Source organism: Paramisgurnus dabryanus, chromosome 2 (genome assembly GCF_030506205.2).
Source record: "Paramisgurnus dabryanus chromosome 2, PD_genome_1.1, whole genome shotgun sequence".
Classification (NCBI taxonomy): domain Eukaryota; kingdom Metazoa; phylum Chordata; class Actinopteri; order Cypriniformes; family Cobitidae; genus Paramisgurnus; species Paramisgurnus dabryanus.
The window spans coordinates 14,609,428-14,636,121 of record NC_133338.1 but is presented as its reverse complement, the minus strand read 5'-3'; the positions used below and the strand labels follow the sequence as shown (position 1 = coordinate 14,636,121).

The window sequence follows — 26,694 nt, the reverse complement described above, 5'->3', positions numbered from 1 at the left end:
TTGATTACTAATTGTAGACAGCTGGTGATACTAGCGTATTGGTTGATTAGCTGATTGCGGACAGCTGGAGGCACTTGAGTAGTTTATTTGACGTGTTCCTCCCGAACTAAGTTAAATATTATGAGATTTTTTTTTAATAAAACATCATATAAAGAGGCATTCCTGACCATCAGCGAAAATAAATTTTCTCACATAAACTCTGGCGAGAAATTTCAAGAAACAAGGTTTCTTTTCGTGTTGTCGTCTTGATGTAGCTGCATGCATACTACACAACACACCGCTGACGTGCTCCACACGCTACAAAACACTTGATAAAGAGGCGTTCCTGACCATCAGCGAAAATACATTCTCTCACATAAATTCTGGCGAGAAATTTTAACTATCAGGCCATTGCTTCATGAATGGATGATCAACGTGCCCTTCAATTGGTAGACCTTTCTCTGTTAATACCATCTGCACTGGGATTGGCTGGATGACTTACGAGTTGTCGTTGTGTCGCTCACATTACGAGATCTCGTGGGGATAATATCAAACAGGTTTGAAAGTATTTGTGGGTCTGTGACAGCTCGAGACAGGTTCGAATCACGTTGCTGGCATACTTATACATAACGATCTTCGGCAGCCGTAACAAGGTCAGATTTGGTCGCGATACGAGGGTTTTGTGGCAGACCTTGGAAATCTACGAGTTGTCATTGTGTCGCTCACATTACGAGATCTCGTGGGGATAATATCAAACAGGTTTGAAAGTATTTGTGGGTCTGTGACAGCTCGAGACAGGTTAGAATCACGGTCCTGGCATACTTATACATAACGACCTTCGGCAGCTGTAACGAGGTCCGATTTGGTCGTGATACCAGTGTTTTGTGGCAGCCCGTTGAAATCTGTCCGTGATAGCAAAATCCCGCCAAAATCCAACCTGCAACCAGTCGCAACCTTGCTGATCATTATCACAGATCATTGCTATTGATGAATGTTCTTTAATCCTAATAAGTTTAAAGAAGAGAAGTGCATGATCAGAGTGGGTTCATTATTTGAGGTTGAAAGAAAGAATGTGCCAATAGTTGTTTTGTTTGTGTAAACTAACATTAAAATCCGTGTGGTTTTTGCCTTGTTGTGATATGAGAGTGCTGTGGTTGTTGCCTAGTTCAACAAACGTGTTGATAGATTTTTGGTAGAGTCCACTATTGGTGTTAGTTGTCGCAAGCTCACACAACGGGTTTGGAAAACTACCTGAATCAGTGTTTTGCTCAAACTGTGCAAAGAATGTGCCAGTAGTTGTTTTGTTTGTGTAAACCAACATTAAAATCTGTGTGGTTTTTGCCTTGTTGTGTTGATGTGAGAGTGCTGTGGTTGTTGCCTATTTCAACAAACATGTTGATAGATTTTTGGTAGAGTCCACTATTGGTGTTAGTTGTCGCAAGCTCACACAACGGGTTTGGAAAACTACCTGAATCAGTGTTTTGCTCAAACTGCGCAACAAGGTTTCTTTTCGTGTTGTCGTCTTGATCTAGCTGCAAGCATACTACACAACACACCGCTGACAAGCTGCACACGCTACAAAACACTTGATAAAGAGGCGTTCCTGACCATCGGCGAAAATACATTTTCTCACATAAATTCTGGCGAGAAATTTCACCTATCAGGCCATTGCTTCATGAATGGATGATCAACGTGCCCTTCAATTGGTAGACCTTTCTCTGTTAATACCATCTGCACTGGGATTGGCTGGATGACTTACGAGATGTCTTTGTGTCGCTCACATTACGAGATCTCGTGGGGATAATATCAAACAGGTTTGAAAGTATTTGTGGGTCTGTGACAGCTCGAGACAGGTTAGAATTAGGGCTGTCACTTTTCGTTCGAAAATCGATTGCACAATCGATCGGACCAACCAAAAAAAGTTTCGAAAACGAAAATAGGCAATCGATTTACACCAAATATGTACACTATTAATTTTAAAAGAATTAAACAGTTAAAAATATGGATGTAACAAAACTCACTAACAAGCAGAAAAAGAAAATAAATAATTCCGAAAGTACATTAGGTGAATGTACCCGAGTTTCCCTGGGACATCAGTGCGGTCGGAGTGCGTCTTCTCAACAGATGGACATATAGTGAATGAAAAGCGCTCTGCTCTTGACCCCTAAAATGTTGATCGACTTGTTTTCCTGACCAATAATTTGTAATGGCCCTAGCCTTTTTGCGCATTTCATTATGCCTGCCTAGTGCCGCCTAAGTGTCGGTTACGTAAAAAAAAAAAATACACAGCATGTTCTCAACTTCAAGTAAGTCTATTTAAAGTTTCATTTTTGAACAGTTGTTTGAAATGGATCGAATCATTATTTAAAATAATTTTTTAATTGCCTAAATCATAAAAGCAGCCGGTTGAAGCCTGCAGTAATGTTTTTCATTTATGGCAGCAGTCCACTCTGCATATTTTTTAGAGAATGTTGCACTACTGTTGCTGTTTTTATTAGTATTAGTATTATTCTGCATGAAACTTAATGACAACGAATTAGAAATATTGCTGACTTGTGCGTTTCAGGCACTCTCTTTACATTTGTCTGTTATTTGGCGTTGAAAATGGAAACGTCTTTTTAGACATGGAAAATCGATTTTACAATCGATTCAATGAACACTTATATATTAAAAATCGAAAATGATTTTTTCACAAAAGTGACAGCCCTAGTTAGAATCACGGTCCTTGCATACTTATACATAACGACCTTCGGCAGCCGTAACGAGGTCCGATTTGGTCGCGATACAAGGGTTTTGTGGCAGACCTTGGAAATCTGTCCGCGATAGCAAAATCCCGCCAAAATCCAACCTGCAACCAGTAGGCCGTGAGACTCGAACCGGCAACTCTCGGGATATAAGCCAGACTCTCTAACGAGTAGTCGACGACTGCCCATGCCAATGTTGTATCCCTAAATACTTCAAATAACGCATTGTTTTTAACAGATTTGCACACATCCATTCATTAACTACAATCCATAATGAAGGTTTTATAGTTTTGTGTTTCTGAGCCTTTTGTCCCTCTCAGAATTGTAAGGCCACAACTTACCATCATTCAGGTTCATCGTCTATCAGAAGTTGTGTTCGGTAAGCGCGGTGAGATGTCAAGACTATGCTTTCAGGAATCATTTCTATAGTCGCTAAACTAGGAAATGTGTTTCGAAAGAGTTGAATCTCTTGAACCACGATGAAGAATGTTGATGTGTTTCTCTGAGCATGAATCAAGGAATGGTTGCTGATCATTATCACAGATCATTGCTATTGATGAATGTTCTTTAATCCTAATAAGTTTAAAGAAGAGAAGTGCATGATCAGAGTGGGTTCATTATTTGAGGTTGAAAGAAAGAATGTGCCAATAGTTGTTTTGTTTGTGTAAACTAACATTAAAATCCGTGTGGTTTTTGCCTTGTTGTGATATGAGAGTGCTGTGGTTGTTGCCTATTTCAACAAACATGTTGATAGATTTTTGGTGGAGTCGGCTATTGGTGTTAGTTGTCGCAAACACACAACGGGTTTGGAGAACTACCTGAATCAGTGTTTTGCTCAAACTGCGCAACGAGGTTTCTTTTCGTGTTGTCGTCTTGATCTAGCTGCAAGCATACTACACAACACACCGCTGACAAGCTGCACACACTACAAAACACTCGATAAAGAGGCGTTCCTGACCATCAGCGAAAATACATTTTCTCACATAAATTCTGGCGAGAAATTTCAACTATCAGGCCATTGCTTCATGAATGGATGATCAACGTGCCCTTCAATTGGTGGACCTTTCTATTCAATTCAATTCAATTTTATTTATATAGCGCTTTTCACAAAAGTCAATTGTTTCAAAGCAGCTTTACATAAATAGAAGCAGTGAAAAGCACAGAAAACGACAGATAGCACAACAAAATACATGATAGCATGAGCAGTTAAATTTGCTGCGGCTATGACTCAATATTATAATTGCACGTATTACTAAAGCAACGTATAGAAGAGGAAGCTAGGTAAAGCCCAAAAAGGCTGCCTCCCCGGGGTGAAAAACCCCCTAGGAGAAAAAAAAACCCCGGGCTTTTATCCGAGGAAAAATAAGTCCTAGGAGGGAAAAACCCTTGGGAGAACGGAAATGGAGATTTAGCGGAGATTAAGCGGTTCTGCCGGTGATCGTTGGTCAGGTATCAGCTGGGCATAACGTTGAAGGACAGCCAGTAGATCAGAGGTGTGCCGACTTTCACATCTACCGGGACTGGGTCTGTTTGTCTCGTCCTCGGGTCGAGGACGAGACAGGGAGAGAAAAACAAAATCGTATTAGCGTAGCGGCCGTTCATATGTATTGAAGTGTCACACAGTGATGTGGTTTAACTCAGCTTAGTTCCAGACAGACTAAATATTGCGGCATAATTATGTTATCCACAGTTGAGGATTTAGCAAATTGGGGGCCCAATGCGAGGGTATATATGGTAAATAAGGGTCACCTTCCGATCTTTAAGAGAAAATGAAACCTGACGACCCGTTTGACTAAGGCCTTAAGCCCCACTGTCGTCGTTAATGCAGGTTCAGTGGCAAACGGGTCTGTATGGCATACTATTCATAAGACTTACGATAGCGCCAAAATCGCAACCCGACCATACGTGCCAACCCGTTTGACTAAGGCTGGAGGCCCCACTGTCGTCGTTAATGCAGGTTCAGTGGCAAACGGGTCTGTATGGCATACTATTCACAAGACACACGAAAGCGCGAAAAACGCAACCCGACCATACATACCAACCCGTTTGACTAAGGCTGGAGGCCCCACTGTCGTCGTTAATGCAGGTTCAGTGGCAAACGGGTCTGTATGGCATACTATTCATAAGACTTACGATAGCGCCAAAATCGCAACCCGACCATACGTGCCAACCCGTTTGACTAAGGCTGGAGGCCCCACTGTCGTCGTTAATGCAGGTTCAGTGGCAAACGGGTATGTATGGCATACTATTCACAAGACACACGAAAGCGCGAAAAACGCAACCCGACCATACATACCAACCCGTTTGACTAAGGCTGGAGGCCCCACTGTCTTCGTTAATGCAGGTTCAGTGGCAAACGGGTCTGTATGGCATACTATTCACAAGACACACGAAAGCACCAAAATCGCAACCCGACTATACGTGCCAAACCGTTTGACTAAGGCCGGAAGCCCCACTGTCGTCGTTAATGCAGGTTCAGTGGCAAACGGTGGCAAACTATTTAATGCAATTCATTTTAAGTGTTCATGCAGAAAAGGTTTTTATTTATTTATTTGGTTGGTCTGTGTTATGACCGTGAGTGCTTTTTTCCGTGAAAATAACTATTGCGAGTTAAGAACCTTTACTAGACAAATTATGCGAATGCTTTGTTGAAGAGAAAAGTTTTAAGTCTAGATTTAAAATGATCGACTGTGTCTGATTCTCGGACATCGGTTGGTAAATCATTTCAGAGCTTAGGGGCTAAGTAGGAAAAGGATCTTCCACTTTTAGACACTTTTGATAGTCTAGGGATAATCAATAGGCCAGAATTTTGCGACCGTAGTGTGCGTGATGGATTGTATTCGGATAGTAATTCTCTAAGATATGAGGGTGCTAAGCCATTTAAAGCTTTGTAGGTGATTAGTGATATTTTAAATTGGATGCGATATTTAACTGGTAGCCAGTGTAAAGATGCCAGAATTGGGCTTATGTGGTCATACTTCTTAGATCGAGTAAGTACCCTTGCAGAAGCGTTTTGAACTAGCTGAAGCTTGTTGACCTGATTTGAATGGCATCCCCCGAGTAGCGAGTTACAATAGTCTATTCTAGAGGTCATAAAAGCATGAATAAGCTTCTCTGCGTCAGATGTAGACAGTATATGGCGTATTTTTGAGATATTTCTAAGATGGAAGAATGCTGTGCGGCAGACGTTGGCGATATGACTATCAAAGGATAAGTTGCTGTCGAACATCACACCTAAGTTCCTAACCGTGGAAGATGGCACCACAGTACAGCCATCTATGTGCAATTTGTAATCTGACATATTATGTTTGTAGCGATTTGGTTCAATAATAAGTACCTCTGTCTTATTGGAGTTGAGCTTAAGAAAGTTATGTGCCATCCAGTCACTAACATCGCTAATGCAGTCTTTTAGCTTAGAAAACGAGTGTGTTTTGCTGGGATGCGAGGAGATGTAAAGCTGGGTATCATCCGCATAGCAGTGAAAACTTATGTAATGTTTCCTGATAATGTCTCCTAGGGGTAACATGTATAACGAGAACAGGATAGGACCTAAAACTGATCCCTGCGGTACACCGTATTTAACCAGGGAGTGATATGACTCTTCCTCATTTACATAAACAAAGTGATAGCGATTGGTTAGATATGACCTAAACCAGGCTAGCGCCTGACCACTGATACCAACATAGTTTTCTAGTCTATTGAGTAGGATTCTGTGGTCTATTGTGTCAAATGCTGCACTAATGTCTAGTAATATAAGAATTGAGATTTCACCACGATCGGATGTTAATAGGAGGTCATTTGTAACTCTAAGCAACGCTGTCTCTGTGCTATGGTGGGGCCTGAATCCTGATTGGAACTTTTCATATGTACTATTATTTGTCAAGAATGTGCGTAACTGGCTTGCCACTACCTTTTCTAATATTTTCGAAAGAAAAGGGAGATTTGAGATTGGTCTAAAGTTATTAAGTTCTCCTTGGTCAAGCTGTGGTTTTTTAATCAGCGGTTTAATAACTGCTAGTTTGAAAGCTGTTGGAACGTATCCTATTTCTAGCGATGAGTTAAAGATATTTAGAACCGGGGTTGACACTACAGGGAATACTTCTTTAAGTAGTTTTGTGGGAACGGGGTCTAATATACAGGACGATGATTTGGATGATGTGACTAGTTTAGAGAGCTCATCTATTGTAGTAGGTTTAAATGAATCAAGATGTTCGTATGGTAGTCTAGTGTTAAGTGAACTAATGGGTAGAGTGGTGGCTGCCTGGGTAGCTACGATGTTTTCCCTAATATCCGAAATTTTATTAGAAAAGAAGTTCATGAAGTCGTTACTATTGTGTTGAAGTTTACTATTGGTTTCTGTTTGTTCTTTGTTTCTAGTCAGTTTCGCAACTGTGCTAAAGAGGAAACAAGGGTTATTATGATTCTCATTTATAAGCTTGCTAAGATATGCAGATCTGGCGGTTTTAATAGCCTGTCTGTAGTGTTTAACACTCTGTTTCCATGCTGCGTGCCATACTTCTAACTTTGTGCTTCTATAATTTCTTTCCATTTTTCTAGCTGCCTTTTTAAGGGCTGCTGTGTGATGGTCATACCATGGAGCTGGCGGTTTTTCTTTGAATCTCTTTTTTCGAATGGGAGCAACGGCATCCAATGTGTTAGAACAGACATTGTTTAGGTTTTCTATTTCAATATCTAGATCGTCACAGTTATCTGCTACATGTTTCATTTGGGACAGGTCTGGAAGAGTGCTAATAAAGCTATCTTTAGTGGTGGAAATTATTGTTCTGGCTAGTCGGTAGCATGTTGTAGATTGAGTGATCCTATCTAGAAGTACAGTGTATGACACAAGGTAATGGTCAGAAACTGCATCACTCTGAGGTGATATTTCGACGTCATTAATATTGAGTCAGAGTGACAGAATTAAGTCTAATGTGTGATTACGAGTATGCGTTGGCCCTGTCACGTTTTGTCTAATATTGAGAGAATTTAGAACATCTATAAACGCACGTCCTAATGCGTCTTTTGGGTTGTCCACATGGACATTAAAATCACCAACAATAAGAGCTTTATCTACAGTGACTACAAGCTCAGATAGGAAATCTGCTATTTCATTAAGGAAATCTGCATGGTGGCCCGGTGGTCTATAGATTGTCGCTAAAGCAAAAGAAAGCTGTTTGTGGTTACGATCAGTTATTTCCATATTTAACAACATTAATTCAAATGATTTAAATTTTAGCTCAGATTTTTGGTTTACTTTAAACATTGTGTTGTATATTGTAGCTACACCACCCCCTCTCCCCTTTAATCGAGGTTCGTGTTTATAATAATAGTCTTGTGGGGTGGATTCATTTAAACTAATGTAGTCGTCTGCTTTAAGCCAGGTTTCTGTTAAACAGAGTACATCTAAGTTTTGGTCTGTAATTATTTCATTGACAATAGGTTCTTTATTGGTAAGCGATCTAATGTTAAGAAGGCCGAATTTTAAGATTCGAGATTCATCTGTTAATGTATTGTTTTCTAATTTTATTTGAATCAGATTTGTACCAGATGTAACAAGCGGTGCCCTGTATTTATTTGTTCGGGGAACAGATACAGTTGAAATGTGCTGATATTTCGGTAAGATTGACTCGAAGTGCTGGGATATAAGTGGTCTTGACATATCACGGCAGCTAACAGATGGACGGTTAAGCCGATCCGTCTGTTTCCTGACCTGGGCCCTGGGTAGTCAGACTATATCAGAATTAAGACTATTGATCAGATTTTTAGTGAGTATAGCACTTCCTTCCGATGACGGATGAAGGCCATCTCGGTTTAGGAGAAATGGTCTTCCCCAGAAATGCTTCCAATTGTCTATAAACCCTACGTTATGCTGAGGGCACCACTTTGACATCCATCCATTGAGAGACACTAATCTACTATGTGTTTCATCTCCCCGGTAGGCTGGGAGGAGACCAGAGCATATTACATTGTCTGACATTGTTTTTGCAATTTCACACATCTCCTTAATATTATCTTTGGTGATTTCCGACTGGCGGAGCCTAGTGTCATTCGTGCCGGCGTGAATAACAATCTTAGAAAACTTCCGCTTAGCATTAGCCAGCACTTTAAGTTTGGATCTAATGTCAGACGTTCTGGCTCCCGGTATACAGTCGACTATGGTGTTTGGTGCCTCAATGTTAGTGTTCCTGAGTATAGAATCTCCAATGACCAGGGCACTTTTAAAAGGTGTTTCAGCTGGTATACTCCTTAGGGGATCGAATCTGTTAGAAATTGTCGTTACGTTATGGGTCTTAGAAGGACGCCTTATATGACTATGCCGCCTAACAGTCACCCAGTTTGACCGCCGACTTGACTCTGATGACGGAACCGAGCCATGTGTATTTTGATAAACACTATGCGCGCTCGATACAGTATTTGTAATATTTATATTAGCATCTGATGTCAGAACCGAGCCATTAGCCTTTTCCCTCGATAGATTATTTGCGACAGTAACATTAGCGGTTTTGCTATCCTCAACTAGCGTTCGGATGCGCGATTCTAGTTCAGCAACATTCTCAGTTAACCTTAATACTTCAATACACTTCGTGCATGTAAACCCCTCTATGCTAACAGCAGAAGCTAAACTATACATGTGGCAAGTAGTACATGTTACAATAACAAGCGGAGTCTTACCGCTTTCATGCTGGGCGATGGCGTCTTCGTTTACCCGAACGCGGTCCCCGGAGCTGCATCTCGTGGGGTGTTCGGTTGTGACACGCCTCGGTCGCCTGCGAACGTCTGGGGCCAGGGTGATGTGGGGCTTGCTGAATCTGCGAAGGCCGGGCAGCGGTTCCTCCACAGCTTCCCGATCGCTTTCATGTCGTTCACGGTCCGTGAAGCTGCATCGCGTGGAATGCATGTTTGTTGCTCGCTTGTGGACGTCGGAAGGCAGGGTGAAGTGGGCGCTGTACCTCGCCTTGGATCTGCTAAAACCGGGAAACAACTCCTCCACAGCTTCCCGCTCAGGTGAGGATAGGTCAGAAAAGCATATATCAGATGAATCCGCCATTAGATCGGAAAATGCTAGCTTCAGCCTCCACCGTGTGGATGCTAGCGGGCTATATGCTAACACTGGGTGTTTATTAGTGATAAATAGTTTCACGTGGTAGTACTGCTCAATAATCGTCACGGTAAAGTATTCCTATGTAAAACTAATAAGTTATATTATATAAATAGGAATAAGATGGTAAAAAAAAAGCTTTTAGATGATGAACTCGACGGAGCTACGATGCACGATCTGTTCAGCGTGTCTCTACACATGTTGTTTATTTGATCCGGTGTCCTTGTGGTTTGGGTTGTGTTGGAAAAACTTCACGTCAACTAAAACAAAGAATTAGTGAACATAAGAGTTCTATCAGAAGAAAATGTGTTAACTATTCAGTTGCTGCCCATTTTTTGTCTTTGAATCATGATGTCCATTTTTTGTCTTTGAATCATGATGATTTCTCTGTTAATACCATCTGCACTGGGATTGGCTGGATGACTTACGAGTTGTCATTGTGTCGCTCACATTACGAGATCTCTTGGGGATAATATCAAACAGGTTTGAAAGTATTTGTGGGTCTGTGACAGCTCGAGACAGGTTCGAATCACGTTGCTGGCATACTTATACATAACGACCTTCGGCAGCCGTAACAAGGTCCGATTTGGTCGCGATACAAGGGTTTTGTGGCAGACCTTGGAAATTTGTCCGCGATAGCAAAATCCCGCCAAAATCCAACCTGCAACCAGTCGCAACCTGCAGGCCGTGAGACTCGAACCAGCAACTCTCGGGATATAAGCCAGACTCTCTATCGAGTAGTCGACGACTGCCCATGCCAATGTTGTATCCCTAAATACTTCAAATAACGCATTGTTTTTAACAGATTTGCACACATCCATTCATTAACTACAATCCATAATGAAGGTTTTATAGTTTTGTGTTTCTGAGCCTTTTGTCCCTCTCAGAATCATAAGGCCACAACTTACCATCATTCAGGTTCATCGTCTGTCAGAAGTTGTATTCGGTAAGCGCGGTGAGATGTCAAGACTATGCTTTCAGGGATCATTTCTATAGTCTCTAAACTAGGAAATGTGTTTTGAAAGAGTTGAATCGCTTGAACCATGATGAAGAATATTGATGTGCTTCTCTGAGCGTAACTCAAGGAATGGTTGGTGATTTTAATCACAGATCATTGCTATTGATGAATGTTCTTTAATCCTAATAAGTTTAAAGAAGAGAAGTGCATGATCAGAGTGGGTTCATTATTTGAGGTTGAAAGAAAGAATGTGCCAGTAGTTGTTTTGTTTGTATAAACCAACATTAAAATCTGTGTGGCTTTTGCCTTGTTGTGTTGATGTGAGAGTGCTGTGGTTGTTGCCTATTTCAACAAACGTGTTGATAGATTTTTGGTAAAGTCCACTATTGGTGTTAGTTGTCGCAAGCTCACACAACGGGTTTGGAAAACTACCTGAATCAGTGTTTTGCTCAAACTGTGCAATGAGGTTTCTTTTCGTGTTGTCGTCTTGATCTAGCTGCAAGCATACTACACAACACACCGCTGACGAGCTGCACACGCTACAAATTACTCAATAAAGAGGCGTTCCTGACCATCAGCGAAAATTCATTTTCTCACATAAATTCTGCCGAGAAATTTCAACTATCAGGCCGTTGCTCCATGAATGGATGATCAACGTGCCCTTCAATTGGTGGACCTTTCTCTGTTAATACCATCTGCACTGGGATTGGCTGGATGACTTACGAGTTGTCATTGTGTCGCTCACATTACGAGATCTCTTGGGGATAATATCAAACCGGTTTGAAAGTATTTGTGGGTCTGTGACAGCTCGAGACAGGTTCGAATCACGGTCCTGGCATACTTATACATAACGACCTTCAGCAGCCGTAACGAGGTCCGATTTGGTCGCGATACGAGGGTTTTGTGGCGGACCTTGGAAATCTGTCCGCGATAGCAAAATCCCGCCAAAATCCAGCCTGCAACCAGTCGCAACCTGCAGGCCATGGGACTCGAACCGGCAACTCTCGGGATATAAGCCAGACTCTCTATCGAGTAGTCGACGACTGCCCATGCCAATGTTGTATCCCTAAATACTTCAAATAACGCATTGTTTTTAACAGATTTGCACACATCCATTCATTAACTACAATCCATAATGAAGGTTTTATAGTTTTGTGTTTCTGAGCCTTTTGTCGCTCTTAGAATCATAAGGCCACAACTTACCATCATTCAGGTTCATCGTCTGTCAGAAGTTGTGTTCGGTAAGCGCGGTGAGATGTCACGACTATGCTTTCAGGGATCATTTCTATAGTTTCTAAACTGGGAAATGTGTTTTGAAAGAGTTGAATCTCTGGAACCACGATGAAGAGTGTTGATGTGCTTCTCTGAGCATGAATCAAGGAATGGTTGCTGATCATTATCACAGATCATTGCTATTGATGAATGTTCTTTAATTCTAATAAGTTTAAAGAAGAGAAGTGCATGATCAGAGTGGGTTCATTATTTGAGGTTGAAAGAAAGAATGTGCCAATAGTTGTTTTGTTTGTGTAAACTAACATTAAAATCTGTGTGGTTTTTGCCTTGTTGTGATATGAGAGTGCTGTGGTTGTTGCCTATTTCAACAAACATGTTGATAGATTTTTGATAGTCGGCTATTGGTGTTAGTTGTCGCAAACACACAACGGGTTTGGAAAACTACCTGAATCAGTGTTTTGCTCAAACTGCACAACAAGGTTTCTTTTCGTGTTGTCGTCTTGATCTAGCTGCAAGCATACTACACAACACACCACTGACAAGCTGCACACACTACAAAACACTCGATAAAGAGGCGTTCCTGACCATCAGCGAAAATACATTTTCTCACATAAATTCTGGCGAGAAATTTCAACTATCAGGCCATTGCTTCATGAATGGATGATCAACGTGCCCTTCAATTGGTAGACCTTTCTCTGTTTATACCATCTGCACTGGGATTGGCTGGATCACTTACGAGTTGTCATTGTGTATCGCTCACATTACGAGATCTCTTGGGGATAATATCAAACAGGTTTGAAAGTATTTGTGGGTCTGTGACAGCTCGAGACGGGTTCGAATCACGTTGCTGGCATACTTATACATAACGACCTTCGGCAGCCGTAACGAGGTCCGATTTGGTCGCGATACGAGGGTTTTGTGGCGGACCTTGGAAATCTGTCCGCGATAGCAAAATCCCGCCAAAATCCAGCCTGCAACCAGTCGCAACCTGCAGGCCATGAGACTCGAACCGGCAACTCTCGGGATATAAGCCAGACTCTCTATCGAGTAGTCGACGACTGCCCATGCCAATGTTGTATCCCTAAATACTTCAAATAACGCATTGTTTTTAACCGATTTGCACACATACATTCATTAACTACAATCCATAATGAAGGTTTTATAGTTTTGTGTTTCTGAGCCTTTTGTCCCTCTCAGAATCATAAGGCCACAACTTACCATCATTCAGGTTCATCGTCTGTCAGAAGTTGTGTTCGGTAAGCGCGGTGAGATGTCAAGACTATGCTTTCAGGGATCATTTCTATAGTTTCTAAACTGGGAAATGTGTTTTGAAAGAGTTGAGTCTCTAGAACCACGATGAAGAGTGTTGATGTGCTTCTCTGAGCATGAATCAAGGAATGGTTGCTGATCATTATCACAGATCATTGCTATTGATGAATGTTCTTTCAATTAAAAGTTATAGTTTACGAGATGGCGCCTGTGAGTCACTCGGCATGCCGTCGGTTGCTGTCCCTGTTTTACGTTTTGTTTGTTTTAAATCCGTTTTTATCGTTATTTGTGCAGCAAGTTTATGATCGGGAATTTTTACTCAGTCTTCGGAGAACGGTTGCGCTGGCATCGAGCTGCTCAGGTGGTCGAAAGCCCTGAGATCCCCATGTTTTCCCCATCTACCTGTGGATTTAAGTGGCTGGCCGGATTGTTTTCGACTCCGCAGAAAGCGCAGTAAAAGACGAGGAAAGCGAGGAGGCGCGCGAGTGAAACAGAGCAGAGAGCGTGCTTTTATAGCAGGATGCCTTGGATATGCGGGTTCAGCAGAGAAGGTCCCGGGGTCGGCTCTTTGGAGAGAACATGTGAGGTACTCGCATCTAGTAGCAGTTATGCCACCGCACCGAGATGCGTATTTTGGTTTTAATCATATACGGCAGAGTTTTAAGAGGAAGAGGGGGGTTAACCATATCAACCTTCGCTGCCTAGAGTATGCCTCGTCTGTATCTACACATAGTGATGTGTCTCCTGCTGTATACGTGAAGATGGCCCTAGTAAATACGAGGTCTATCGTCAATAAGTCATTTGCAATCAATGACATTATTCTGTCAAGAGACGTTGATCTCTTTTTTTTGACTGAGACCTGGCTTAATGGGCAGGATCAGGTCTCACTGTCTGAAGCATCCCCGTGTAATTATAACTTTTTGAGCTCACCGCGACCTCATGGTCGTGGTGGTGGGATTGCTACTATTTTTAAGAATTGTTTTAAATGCAAACAAATTGCGGTAGATGTTTTTGTGAGCTTTGAGGTACAAGTATTTAAGGTGGACTTAATTGTGCCTGTTATGTGTGCACTTATATACAGACCTCCTAGCTACAACAGAAATTTTATTATGGAATTTTCTGAGCTGCTATCTTTTTTGATTCCTGGCTGTGATAATCTGGTTATTTTAGGTGATTTTCATATTCACATCTGCTGTCCTGACAAGCCCCTAGTACAAGATTTTTTATCTTTGCTTGATTCATTTAATCTTAATCAATGTGTACTGGGCTCCACACATGCTCAGGGTCACACGTTGGACCTGGTCTTGACATGGGGGGCTCCTGTATGTGACCTCACAATAGACAATATTGGTCTGTCAGATAATTTTTTAATTTTGTTTAAATTGATGATTGCTGCGCCTTCTACAGGCCATGAGACTGTGGTCCGCTACACCAGGCATTTAAATGCACAGGTAGTTTCAAAGTTTTCTGTGTCTTTTAACTCTCATGCACCGTTTTTAGTTAAAGATCCGACGATAGTCAATATGGGTTCAGAGGAGCTGCTTGCTGTTTTTAACACAAAGTGTAATGTCATTTTGGACCATGTTGCTCCTATGAAAAAGGTAAAATCTATAGCTACCCCCCAGTCCTGGATTAATGCTGACAGTCGATTTATTAGACAAAAATGGAGACAGGCGGAGAGGAAATGGAAAAAGGATAAGCTGCAAGTCTCATATGAGATTTTAAAAGAAGCAATGATGACCTATTGTTGGACTTTAAGGCGTCCATTTGCATGTTCATAATTTAGAGGAAAGGCACAAGATACGAATATCTAAGTTCAAATATTTATTGATCAGATTGAAAAAGTTTAACAGCGCTGGGTCCTCTCAAGTAGCGAACAACCAGCTCAGGAAGTAACATGCATATTTATAAGATATGTGACGTCGATCTTTCTTCAGAAAATCTCCACCCACAAAGGCCGTTCCCCTCGTCCATCTGACTCCATCACCACACCCAATTTTAGCCTGTAGGCAAAGATGGACACACATAGACAAAGAAAAACAAACTGTTCTCCTCTCATCCCTGGGAGCCCTGCAGTTCCTCTCCAGTACTCCTCCACTTTGAATAGCATGTTATAATGCTTTCTTAAAAACAAATCATTAATAAAACATTCATTTATAAAAAACATAAGCTGTAAGATGAAAGTGATTATTATGTAAAACATATTTCAATATCATGACATCATTTCATTATTTGTAAAATTGGTTATATGAATAAGGCACACATTAACTTCTTTAGATAGATAAACACATATTAAATCTTTTACTGCAATACTACTTCTAAGGAAACACTTTAATCATTATTAAAAACCATCTGTTAGCAAAGAAAACACAAACACACAGACACACAGGAGATTCTGTTCTTCAAGGTTGAGCTGCCCTGCCCCCATTAAGTTATTCTGTATGCAACCTTCATTTCATTGGTTAATACACATTTATCAAAGACAACATCTTATATTTACTACATCAATTATTCAATGATTAATACTGATTAAGTAAGAAATACATTGCATATTTCATCCTGTGAACATTAAGGCATTAGTTAATGACATAGTCGCCTGTTTGCTTTCCCCCTCAGGCCTCTCTCTTATCTTGATCGATACCAGTCGTAAATTCCTAAATTCCTCCTTGCAGCACACACACAAAAACTGGTAACTCTCCACTCTCAAACATAAACACCTCATTTCTACATAATAGCTCAGTGCATATATAAAACACACAATGTTTATAGAATAAAATGATTAATTAAAGAAATATAACATGAAACAAAATCAATTTCCACAGTCCTTATTTGGACATCTTTGTAACTTTAACACTTTTAGCAATCAGCATGAAATGTAGGCAGTAAATATGTAAAACATAATTATTCAACAACACAACAGTACTCCATTGTTCATGAATTGGTTAAATGCATTCATTAGTTAAACATACTAATTTTCACTTTCTCTAAATATAACATAGTTATAAAGCAAACAACTTGTTTATTGAAACCATCTGTTCTGCGTGTTTTCTCTTCAGGGCTTTGTTATCAGCGTTTGCTGGTCTCTCCCCCAACCGAAACCACAGCCTCTCAACTTTACACACAGACATTTACTCACATATCTCAGCACAGAAAGCACAACGGCACACATCAACTACAACATGACATACCGACCAACAAAACAACATAAAAATCCCACACTATCAGCAATTTATTAAAACAGCAAAGGCCCAATACTTTTCTGATTTAATTGCTAAGCATCACCATTGTCCGAAAGTGTTATTCAGTACTATTAACTTGGTTTTAAACCCTGCTTCATTTTCTGTGGCTGAAAATGCGGGGTTGTCTTGTAATACTTTTTCACAATTCTTTATGGATAAGATTGCTGATATTAGAAAGAGTATTTGTAATTTGCAGGCTGTTTGGCCACATAGTACCACCCCCTGTTTTATACACTGGTGGTCAGTTATCGAGATTTGAACCAGTTACATCAACGCACCTTTTAGAGATTGTGCAACACCTGAAACCAGCCTACTGTTCTCTTGATGTTATCCCTCCACGGCTGTTAATCCAGGCCTGGGACGTGGTGGGGTCTGTGATCACATCTATAGTGAATGAGAGCATTGCGGAGGGAATTGTACCCTCCTATTTTAAGCATGCATTGGTGCAACCGCTGTTAAAAAAAACCCAGCCTTGACCCATCAGAGGTTAATAATTATAGGCCGATTTCGAAGCTACCTTTTTTGGCAAAGGTAGTGGAGAAGGTGATACTTAATCAACTTTTAGACTTTTTAAATGCTAATGGGTTGTATGACAAGTTCCAATCTGGATTCAGGCCTCTGCACAGCACTGAAACCACCCTTCTTAAAGTGACTAATGATCTTTTAAGGTCTGTAGATGCGGGGAACTGTGTTGTGCTGGTCATGCTCGACCTCAGTGCAGCATTTGACACAGTGGACCATAGGATTCTTTTGGACCGCTTAAGTCATTGGGGGAGGATCAAGGGGAATGCTTTGCAATGGTTCTCCTCTTATTTACAAGAAAGAACTTTTGCTGTGGAATTAGGGAATTCCACATCAGCCGCTCAGTCGGTTCTCTCGGGGGTTCCCCAGGGCTCTTGTCTTGGACCTGTTCTTTTCTCCTTATACATGCTTCCCCTGGGTTCGATTTGTAAAAAATATAATGTTGCTTATCACTGTTATGCAGACGACACCCAATTGTATTTTCCATTTAAATGTGGTGATGGGTCTGATCTCACTGTGTTATTTGACTGTCTGGAGGAAGTCAAAGCATGGATGTCCTCAAATATTTTACAATTAAATGAGTCTAAATCAGAGGTGTTGATTTTTGGGCCATCAAAGTGAATTGAGAGGTCTGCAATTAACCTTGGTCCCTTGTCCACTATTGTTCACACCCAAGTGAGGAATCTTGGGGTGCTTTTCGACTCAGAGTTGAAATTTGAGAAACAAATCAATGCAGTGGTGAAAGCTAGTTTCTTTCAACTTAGGGGTATTGCTAAATTAAAGAGTTTTTTGAATTTTAAGGATTTGGAGACCGTTATACATGCTTTTATATCTTCCAGACTTGATTATTGTAATTCTTTATATTTGGGCCTGCCTAATAAGCTGTTGTCCCGTCTGCAATTAGTACAAAATGCAGCGGCTAGGCTTTTAACTGGTACAAGGAAATATGACAGCATCACTCCATGGCTTGCTTCATTGCATTGGCTGCCCGTGGAATTTAGAGTGCAATATAAGGTCCTGCTAATGGTTTTTAAAGGTTTACACGGGCTTGCCCCTGAATATATTGCGTACATGTTGATATGCTATGACCCTACTAGATTGTTGAGGTCGTCCTCTGGTTTTAAATTGAGTGTCCCAAAATCCAGACTAAAAACTAAAGGGGATCGTGCTTTCTCTGTGGCCGCCCCTCGCCTCTGGAACAATCTACCGTCTGGTATTAGAGCCTGCAATTCGCTGGAGTGTTTTAAATCCTTACTTAAAATGTATCTTTACTCGGCTGCTTATAATTGTCCATAGTGGTAATGTTTGTGCTTAAACTGCCTTTGAGAATATTGTTCTAGGAATTTTAATGTGTGTTGTGCTTTGTCCTTCGTGTTTTATATAAATAGGGAATTGGAAAGCACTTTGGTCAACAAGTGTTGTTTTAAATGTGCTATATAAATAAATGTTGTTGTTGTTGTTGTTGTTAATCCTAATAAGTTTAAAGAAGAGAAGTGCATGATCAGAGTGGGTTCATTATTTGAGGTTGAAAGAAAGAATTTGCTAATAGTTGTTTTGTTTGTGTAAACTAACATTAAAATCTGTGTGGTTTTTGCCTTGTTGTGATATGAGAGTGCTGTGATTGTTGCCTATTTCAACAAACATGTTGATAGATTTTTGGTGGAGTCGGCTATTGGTGTTAGTTGTCGCAAACACACAACGGGTTTGGAAAACTACCTGAATCAGTGTTTTGCTCAAACTGCGCAATGAGGTTTTTTTCGTGTTGTCGTCTCGATCTAGCTGCAAGCATACTACACAACACACCGCTGACAAGCTGCACACACTACAAAACACTCGATAAAGAGGCGTTCCTGACCATCAGTGAAAATACATTTTCTCACATAAATTCTGGCGAGAAATTTCAACTATCAGGCCATTGCTTCAGGAATGGATGATCAACGTGCCCTTCAATTGGTAGACCTTTCTCTGTTAATACCATCTGCACTGGGATTGGCTGGATGACTTACGAGTTGTCATTGTGTCGCTCACATTACAAGATCTCTTGGGGATAATATCAAACAGGTTTGAAAGTATTTGTGGGTCTGTGACAGCTCGAGACAGGTTCGAATCACGTTGCTGGCATACTTATACATAACGACCTTCGGCAGCCATAACGAGGTCCGATTTGGTCGCAATACGAGGGTTTTGTGGCGGACCTTGGAAATCTGTCCGCGATAGCAAAATCCTGCCAAAATCCAACCTGCAACCAGTGGCAACCTGCAGGCCGTGAGACTCGAACCGGCAACTCACGGGATACAAGCCAGACTCTCTAACCAGTAGTCGACGACTGCCCATGCCAATGCTGTATCCCTAAATACTACAAATAACGCATTGTTTTTAACAGATTTGCACACATCCATTCATTAACTACAATCCATAATGAAGGTTTTATAGTTTTGTGTTTCTGAGCCTTTTGTCCCTCTCAGAATCATAAGGCCACAACTTACCATCATTCAGGTTCATCGTCTGTCAGAAGTTGTGTTCGGTAAGCGCGGTGAGATGTCAAGACTATGCTTTCAGGGATCATTTCTATAGTTTTTAAACTGGGAAATGTGTTTTGAAAGAGTTGAGTCTCTGGAACCACGATGAAGAGTGTTGATGTGCTTCTCTGAGCATGAATCAAGGAATGGTTGCTGATCATTATCACAGATCATTGCTATTGATGAATGTTCTTTAATCCTAATAAGTTTAAAGAAGAGAAGTGCATGATCAGAGTGGGTTCATTATTTGAGGTTGAAAGAAAGAATGTGCCAATAGTTGTTTTGTTTGTATAAACTAACATGAGTGCTGTGGTTGTTGCCTATTTCAACAAACATGTTGATAGATTTTTGGTGGAGTCGGCTATTGGTGTTAGTTGTCGCAAACACACAACGGGTTTGGAAAACTACCTGAATCAGTGTTTTGCTCAAACTGCGCAACGAGGTTTCTTTTCGTGTTGTCGTCTTGATCTAGCTGCAAGCATGCTACACAACACACCGCTGACAAGCTGCACACACTACAAAACACTCGATAAAGAGGCGTTCCTGACCATCAGCGAAAATACATTTTCTCACATAAATTCTGGCGAGAAATTTCAACTATCAGGCCATTGCTTCATGAATGGATGATCAACGTGCCCTTCAATTGGTGGACCTTTCTCTGTTAATACCATCTGCACTGGGATTGGCTGGATGACTTACGAGTTGTCATTGTGTCGCTCACATTACGAGATCTCTTGGGGATAATATCAAACAGGTTTGAAAGTATTTGTGGGTCTGTGACAGCTCGAGACAGGTTCGAATCACGTTGCTGGCATACTTATACATAACGACCTTCGGCAGCCGTAACAAGGTCCGATTTGGTCGCGATACGAGGGTTTTGTGGCAGACCTTGGAAATTTGTCCGCGATAGCAAAATCCCGCCAAAATCCAACCTGCAACCAGTCGCAACCTGCAGGCCGTGAGACTCAAACCAGCAACTCTCGGGATATAAGCCAGACTCTCTATCGAGTAGTCGACGACTGCCCATGCCAATGTTGTATCCCTAAATACTACAAATAACGCATTGTTTTTAACAGATTTGCACACATCCATTCATTAACTACAATCCATAATGAAGGTTTTATAGTTTTGTGTTTCTGAGCCTTTTGTCCCTCTCAGAATCATAAGGCCACAACTTACCATCATTCAGGTTCATCGTCTGTCAGAAGTTGTGTTCGGTAAGCGTGGTGAGATGTCAAGACTATGCTTTCAGGGATCATTTCTATAGTTTCTAAACTGGGAAATGTGTTTTGAAAGAGTTGAGTCTCTGGAACCACGATGAAGAGTGTTGATGTGCTTCTCTGAGCATGAATCAAGGAATGGTTGCTGATCATTATCACAGATCATTGCTATTGATGAATGTTCTTTAATCCTAATAAGTTTGAAGAAGAGAAGTGCATGATCAGAGTGGGTTCATTATTTGAGGTTGAAAGAAAGAATGTGCCAGTAGTTGTTTTGTTTGTGTAAACTAACATTAAAATCCGTGTGGTTTTTGCCTTGTTGTGATATGAGAGTGCTGTGGTTGTTGCCTATTTCAACAAACATGTTGATAGATTTTTGGTGGAGTCGGCTATTGGTGTTAGTTGTCGCAAACACACAACGGGTTTGGAAAACTACCTGAATCAGTGTTTTGCTCAAACTGCGCAACGAAGTTTTTTTTCGTGTTGTCGTCTTGATCTAGCTGCAAGCATACTACACAACACACCGCTGACAAGCTGCACACACTACAAAACACTCGATAAAGAGGCGTTCCTGACCATCAGCGAAAATACATTTTCTCACATAAATTCTGGCGAGAAATTTCAACTATCAGGCCATTGCTCCATGAATGGATGATCAACGTGCCCTTCAATTGGTAGACCTTTCTCTGTTAATACCATCTGCACTGGGATTGGCTGGATGACTTACGAGTTGTCATTGTGTCGCTCACATTACGAGATCTCTTGGGGATAATATCAAACAGGTTTGAAAGTATTTGTGGGTCTGTGACAGCTCGAGACAGGTTCGAATCACGTTGCTGGCATACTTATACATAACGATCTTCGGCAGCCGTAACAAGGTCCGATTTGGTCGCGATACGAAGGTTTTGTGGCAGACCTTGGAAATCTGTCTGCGGTAGCAAAATCCCGCCATAATCCAACAAGTCGCAACATGCAGGCCATGAGACTCGAACCGGCAACTCTCGGGATACAAGCCCGACTCTCTAGACCTTAGTAGACCTTTCTCTGTTAATACCATCTGCACTGGGATTGGCTGGATGACTTACGAGTTGTCATTGTGTCGCTCACATTACGAGATCTCTTGGGGATAATATCAAACAGGTTTGAAAGTATTTGTGGGTCTGTGACAGCTCGAGACAGGTTCGAATCACGTTGCTGGCATACTTATACATAACGACCTTCGGCAGCCGTAACGAGGTCCGATTTGGTCGCGATACGAGGGTTTTGTGGCGGACCTTGGAAATCTGTCCGCGATAGCAAAATCCTGCCAAAATCCAACCTGCAACCAGTGGCAACCTGCAGGCCGTGAGACTCGAACCGGCAACTCACGGGATACAAGCCAGACTCTCTAACGAGTAGTCGACGACTGCCCATGCCAATGCTGTATCCCTAAATACTACAAATAACGCATTGTTTTTAACAGATTTGCACACATCCATTCATTAACTACAATCCATAATGAAGGTTTTATAGTTTTGTGTTTCTGAGCCTTTTGTCCCTCTCAGAATCATAAGGCCACAACTTACCATCATTCAGGTTCATCGTCTGTCAGAAGTTGTGTTCGGTAAGCGCGGTGAGATGTCAAGACTATGCTTTCAGGGATCATTTCTATAGTTTCTAAACTGGGAAATGTGTTTTGAAAGAGTTGAGTCTCTGGAACCACGATGAAGAGTGTTGATGTGCTTCTCTGAGCATGAATCAAGGAATGGTTGCTGATCATTATCACAGATCATTGCTATTGATGAGTGTTCTTTAATCCTAATAAGTTTAAAGAAGAGAAGTGCATGATCAGAGTGGGTTCATTATTTGAGGTTGAAAGAAAGAATGTGCCAATAGTTGTTTTGTTTGTGTAAACTAACATAAACTAACATGAGTGCTGTGGTTGTTGCCTATTTCAACAAACATGTTGATAGATTTTTGGTGGAGTCGGCTATTGGTGTTAGTTGTCGCAAACACACAACGGGTTTGGAAAACTACCTGAATCAGTGTTTTGCTCAAACTGCGCAACGAGGTTTCTTTTCGTGTTGTCGTCTTGATCTAGCTGCAAGCATACTACACAACACACCGCTGACAAGCTGCACACACTACAAAACACTCGATAAAGAGGCGTTCCTGACCATCAGCGAAAATACATTTTCTCACATAAATTCTGGCAAGAAATTTCAACTATCAGGCCATTGCTTCATGAATGGATGATCAACGTGCCCTTCAATTGGTGGACCTTTCTCTGTTAATACCATCTGCACTGGGATTGGCTGGATGACTTGCGAGTTGTCATTGTGTCGCTCACATTACGAGATCTCTTGGGGATAATATCAAACAGGTTTGAAAGTATTTGTGGGTCTGTGACAGCTCGAGACAGGTTCGAATCACGTTGCTGGCATACTTATACATAACGACCTTCGGCAGCCGTAACGAGGTCCGATTTGGTCGCGATACGAGGGTTTTGTGGCAGACCTTGGAAATTTGTCCGCGATAGCAAAATCCCGCCAAAATCCAACCTGCAACCAGTTGCAACCTGCAGGCCGTGAGACTCAAACCAGCAACTCTCGGGATATAAGCCAGACTCTCTATCGAGTAGTCGACGACTGCCCATGCCAATGTTGTATCCCTAAATACTTCAAATAACGCATTGTTTTTAACAGATTTGCACACATCTCTTCATTAACTACAATCCATAATGAAGGTTTTATAGTTTTGTGTTTCTGAGCCTTTTGTCCCTCTCAGAATCATAAGGCCACAACTTACCATCATTCAGGTTCATCGTCTGTCAGAAGTTGTGTTCGGTAAGCGCGGTGAGATGTCAAGACTATGCTTTCAGGGATCATTTCTATAGTCTCTAAACTAGGAATTGTGTTTCGAAAGAGTTGAATCTCTAGAACCACGATGAAGAGTGTTGATGTGCTTCTCTGAGCATGAATCAAGCAATGGTTGCTGATCATTATCACAGATCATTGCTATTGATGAATGTTCTTTAATCCTAATAAGTTTAAAGAAGAGAAGTGCATGATCAGAGTGGGTTCATTATTTGAGGTTGAAAGAAAGAATTTGCTAATAGTTGTTTTGTTTGTGTAAACTAACATTAGAATCCGTGTGGTTTTTGCCTTGTTGTGATATAAGAGTGCTGTGATTGTTGCCTATTTCAACAAACATGTTGATAGATTTTTGGTGGAGTCGGCTATTGGTGTTAGTTGTCGCAAACACACAACGGGTTTGGAAAACTACCTGAATCAGTGTTTTGCTCAAACTGCGCAATGAGGTTTCTTTTCGTGTTGTCGTCTTGATCTAGCTGCAAGCATACTACACAACACACCGCTGACAAGCTGCACACACTACAAAACACTCGATAAAGAGGCGTTCCTGACCATCAGCGAAAATACATTTTCTCACATAAATTCTGGCGAGAAATTTCAACTATCAGGCCATTGCTCCATGAATGGATGATCAACGTGCCCTTCAATTGGTAGACCTTTCTCTGTTAATACCATCTGCACTGGGATTGGCTGGATGACTTACGAGTTGTCATTGTGTCGCTCACATTACGAGATCTCTTGGGGATAATATCAAACAGGTTTGAAAGTATTTGTGGGTCTGTGACAGCTCGAGACAGGTTCGAATCACGTTGCTGGCATACTTATACATAACGATCTTCGGCAGCCGTAACAAGGTCCGATTTGGTCGCGATACGAAGGTTTTGTGGCAGACCTTGGAAATCTGTCTGCGGTAGCAAAATCCCGCCATAATCCAACAAGTCGCAACATGCAGGCCATGAGACTCGAACCGGCAACTCTCGGGATACAAGCCCGACTCTCTAGACCTTAGTAGACCTTTCTCTGTTAATACCATCTGCACTGGGATTGGCTGGATGACTTACGAGTTGTCATTGTGTCGCTCACATTACGAGATCTCTTGGGGATAATATCAAACAGGTTTGAAAGTATTTGTGGGTCTGTGACAGCTCGAGACAGGTTCGAATCACGTTGCTGGCATACTTATACATAACGACCTTCGGCAGCCGTAACGAGGTCCGATTTGGTCGCGATACGAGGGTTTTGTGGCGGACCTTGGAAATCTGTCCGCGATAGCAAAATCCTGCCAAATTCCAACCTGCAACCAGTGGCAACCGGCAGGCCGTGAGACTCGAACCGGCAACTCACGGGATACAAGCCAGACTCTCTAACGAGTAGTCGACGACTGCCCATGCCAATGCTGTATCCCTAAATACTACAAATAACGCATTGTTTTTAACAGATTTGCACACATCCATTCATTAACTACAATCCATAATGAAGGTTTTATAGTTTTGTGTTTCTGAGCCTTTTGTCCCTCTCAGAATCATAAGGCCACAACTTACCATCATTCAGGTTCATCGTCTGTCAGAAGTTGTGTTCGGTAAGCGCGGTGAGATGTCAAGACTATGCTTTCAGGGATCATTTCTATAGTTTCTAAACTGGGAAATTTGTTTTGAAAGAGTTGAGTCTCTGGAACCACGATGAAGAGTGTTGATGTGCTTCTCTGAGCATGAATCAAGGAATGGTTGCTGATCATTATCACAGATCATTGCTATTGATGAGTGTTCTTTAATCCTAATAAGTTTAAAGAAGAGAAGTGCATGATCAGAGTGGGTTCATTATTTGAGGTTGAAAGAAAGAATGTGCCAATAGTTGTTTTGTTTGTGTAAACTAACATGAACTAACATGAGTGCTGTGGTTGTTGCCTATTTCAACAAACATGTTGATAGATTTTTGGTGGAGTCGGCTATTGGTGTTAGTTGTCGCAAACACACAACGGTTTTGGAAAACTACCTGAATCAGTGTTTTGCTCAAACTGCGCAACGAAGTTTCTTTTCGTGTTGTCGTCTTGATCTAGCTGCAAGCATACTACACAACACACCGCTGACAAGCTGCACACACTACAAAACACTCGATAAAGAGGCGTTCCTGACCATCAGCGAAAATACATTTTCTCACATAAATTCTGGCAAGAAATTTCAACTATCAGGCCATTGCTTCATGGATGGATGATCAACGTGCCCTTCAATTGGTGGACCTTTCTCTGTTAATACCATCTGCACTGGGATTGGCTGGATGACTTGCGAGTTGTCATTGTGTCGCTCACATTACGAGATCTCTTGGGGATAATATCAAACAGGTTTGAAAGTATTTGTGGGTCTGTGACAGCTCGAGACAGGTTCGAATCACGTTGCTGGCATACTTATACATAACGACCTTCGGCAGCCGTAACGAGGTCCGATTTGGTCGCGATACGAGGGTTTTGTGGCAGACCTTGGAAATTTGTCCGCGATAGCAAAATCCCGCCAAAATCCAACCTGCAACCAGTTGCAACCTGCAGGCCGTGAGACTCAAACCAGCAACTCTCGGGATATAAGCCAGACTCTCTATCGAGTAGTCGACGACTGCCCATGCCAATGTTGTATCCCTAAATACTTCAAATAACGCATTGTTTTTAACAGATTTGCACACATCTATTCATTAACTACAATCCATAATGAAGGTTTTATAGTTTTGTGTTTCTGAGCCTTTTGTCCCTCTCAGAATCATAAGGCCACAACTTACCATCATTCAGGTTCATCGTCTGTCAGAAGTTGTGTTCGGTAAGCGCGGTGAGATGTCAAGACTATGCTTTCAGGGATCATTTCTATAGTCTCTAAACTAGGAATTGTGTTTCGAAAGAGTTGAATCTCTAGAACCACGATGAAGAGTGTTGATGTGCTTCTCTGAGCATGAATCAAGCAATGGTTGCTGATCATTATCACAGATCATTGCTATTGATGAATGTTCTTTAATCCTAATAAGTTTAAAGAAGAGAAGTGCATGATCAGAGTGGGTTCATTATTTGAGGTTGAAAGAAAG

At 41.4% G+C, this 26,694-nt stretch overlaps 10 non-coding genes across 10 annotated transcripts; all 10 read left to right on the top strand.

The window, feature by feature from the left end:
• The first annotated feature begins 3,121 nt into the window (after window positions 1–3,121).
• Window positions 3,122–3,336, top strand: LOC135736882 (small nucleolar RNA U3). Its single transcript, XR_010527988.2, has one exon. It is a non-coding gene; the product is annotated as a small nucleolar RNA U3 (small nucleolar RNA).
• Window positions 3,337–10,787: 7,451 nt separating this feature from the next.
• On the top strand, window positions 10,788–11,002 carry LOC135736884 (small nucleolar RNA U3). Its single transcript, XR_010527990.2, has one exon. It is a non-coding gene; the product is annotated as a small nucleolar RNA U3 (small nucleolar RNA).
• A 1,038-nt stretch (window positions 11,003–12,040) lies between these two features.
• Window positions 12,041–12,255, top strand: LOC135784768 (small nucleolar RNA U3). The gene has a single exon (XR_010546092.1). It is a non-coding gene; the product is annotated as a small nucleolar RNA U3 (small nucleolar RNA).
• A 1,033-nt stretch (window positions 12,256–13,288) lies between these two features.
• Window positions 13,289–13,498, top strand: LOC135784810 (small nucleolar RNA U3). The gene has a single exon (XR_010546128.1). It is a non-coding gene; the product is annotated as a small nucleolar RNA U3 (small nucleolar RNA).
• A 6,088-nt stretch (window positions 13,499–19,586) lies between these two features.
• Window positions 19,587–19,801, top strand: LOC135784773 (small nucleolar RNA U3). The gene has a single exon (XR_010546096.1). It is a non-coding gene; the product is annotated as a small nucleolar RNA U3 (small nucleolar RNA).
• Window positions 19,802–20,798: 997 nt separating this feature from the next.
• LOC135784787 (small nucleolar RNA U3) lies at window positions 20,799–21,013 on the top strand. Its single transcript, XR_010546108.1, has one exon. It is a non-coding gene; the product is annotated as a small nucleolar RNA U3 (small nucleolar RNA).
• A 1,391-nt stretch (window positions 21,014–22,404) lies between these two features.
• LOC135784777 (small nucleolar RNA U3) lies at window positions 22,405–22,619 on the top strand. Its single transcript, XR_010546099.1, has one exon. It is a non-coding gene; the product is annotated as a small nucleolar RNA U3 (small nucleolar RNA).
• Window positions 22,620–23,626: 1,007 nt separating this feature from the next.
• LOC135784739 (small nucleolar RNA U3) lies at window positions 23,627–23,841 on the top strand. The gene has a single exon (XR_010546064.1). It is a non-coding gene; the product is annotated as a small nucleolar RNA U3 (small nucleolar RNA).
• Window positions 23,842–25,232: 1,391 nt separating this feature from the next.
• Window positions 25,233–25,447, top strand: LOC135784761 (small nucleolar RNA U3). Its single transcript, XR_010546085.1, has one exon. It is a non-coding gene; the product is annotated as a small nucleolar RNA U3 (small nucleolar RNA).
• A 1,007-nt stretch (window positions 25,448–26,454) lies between these two features.
• LOC135784738 (small nucleolar RNA U3) lies at window positions 26,455–26,669 on the top strand. Its single transcript, XR_010546063.1, has one exon. It is a non-coding gene; the product is annotated as a small nucleolar RNA U3 (small nucleolar RNA).
• The last annotated feature ends 25 nt before the right edge of the window (window positions 26,670–26,694 follow it).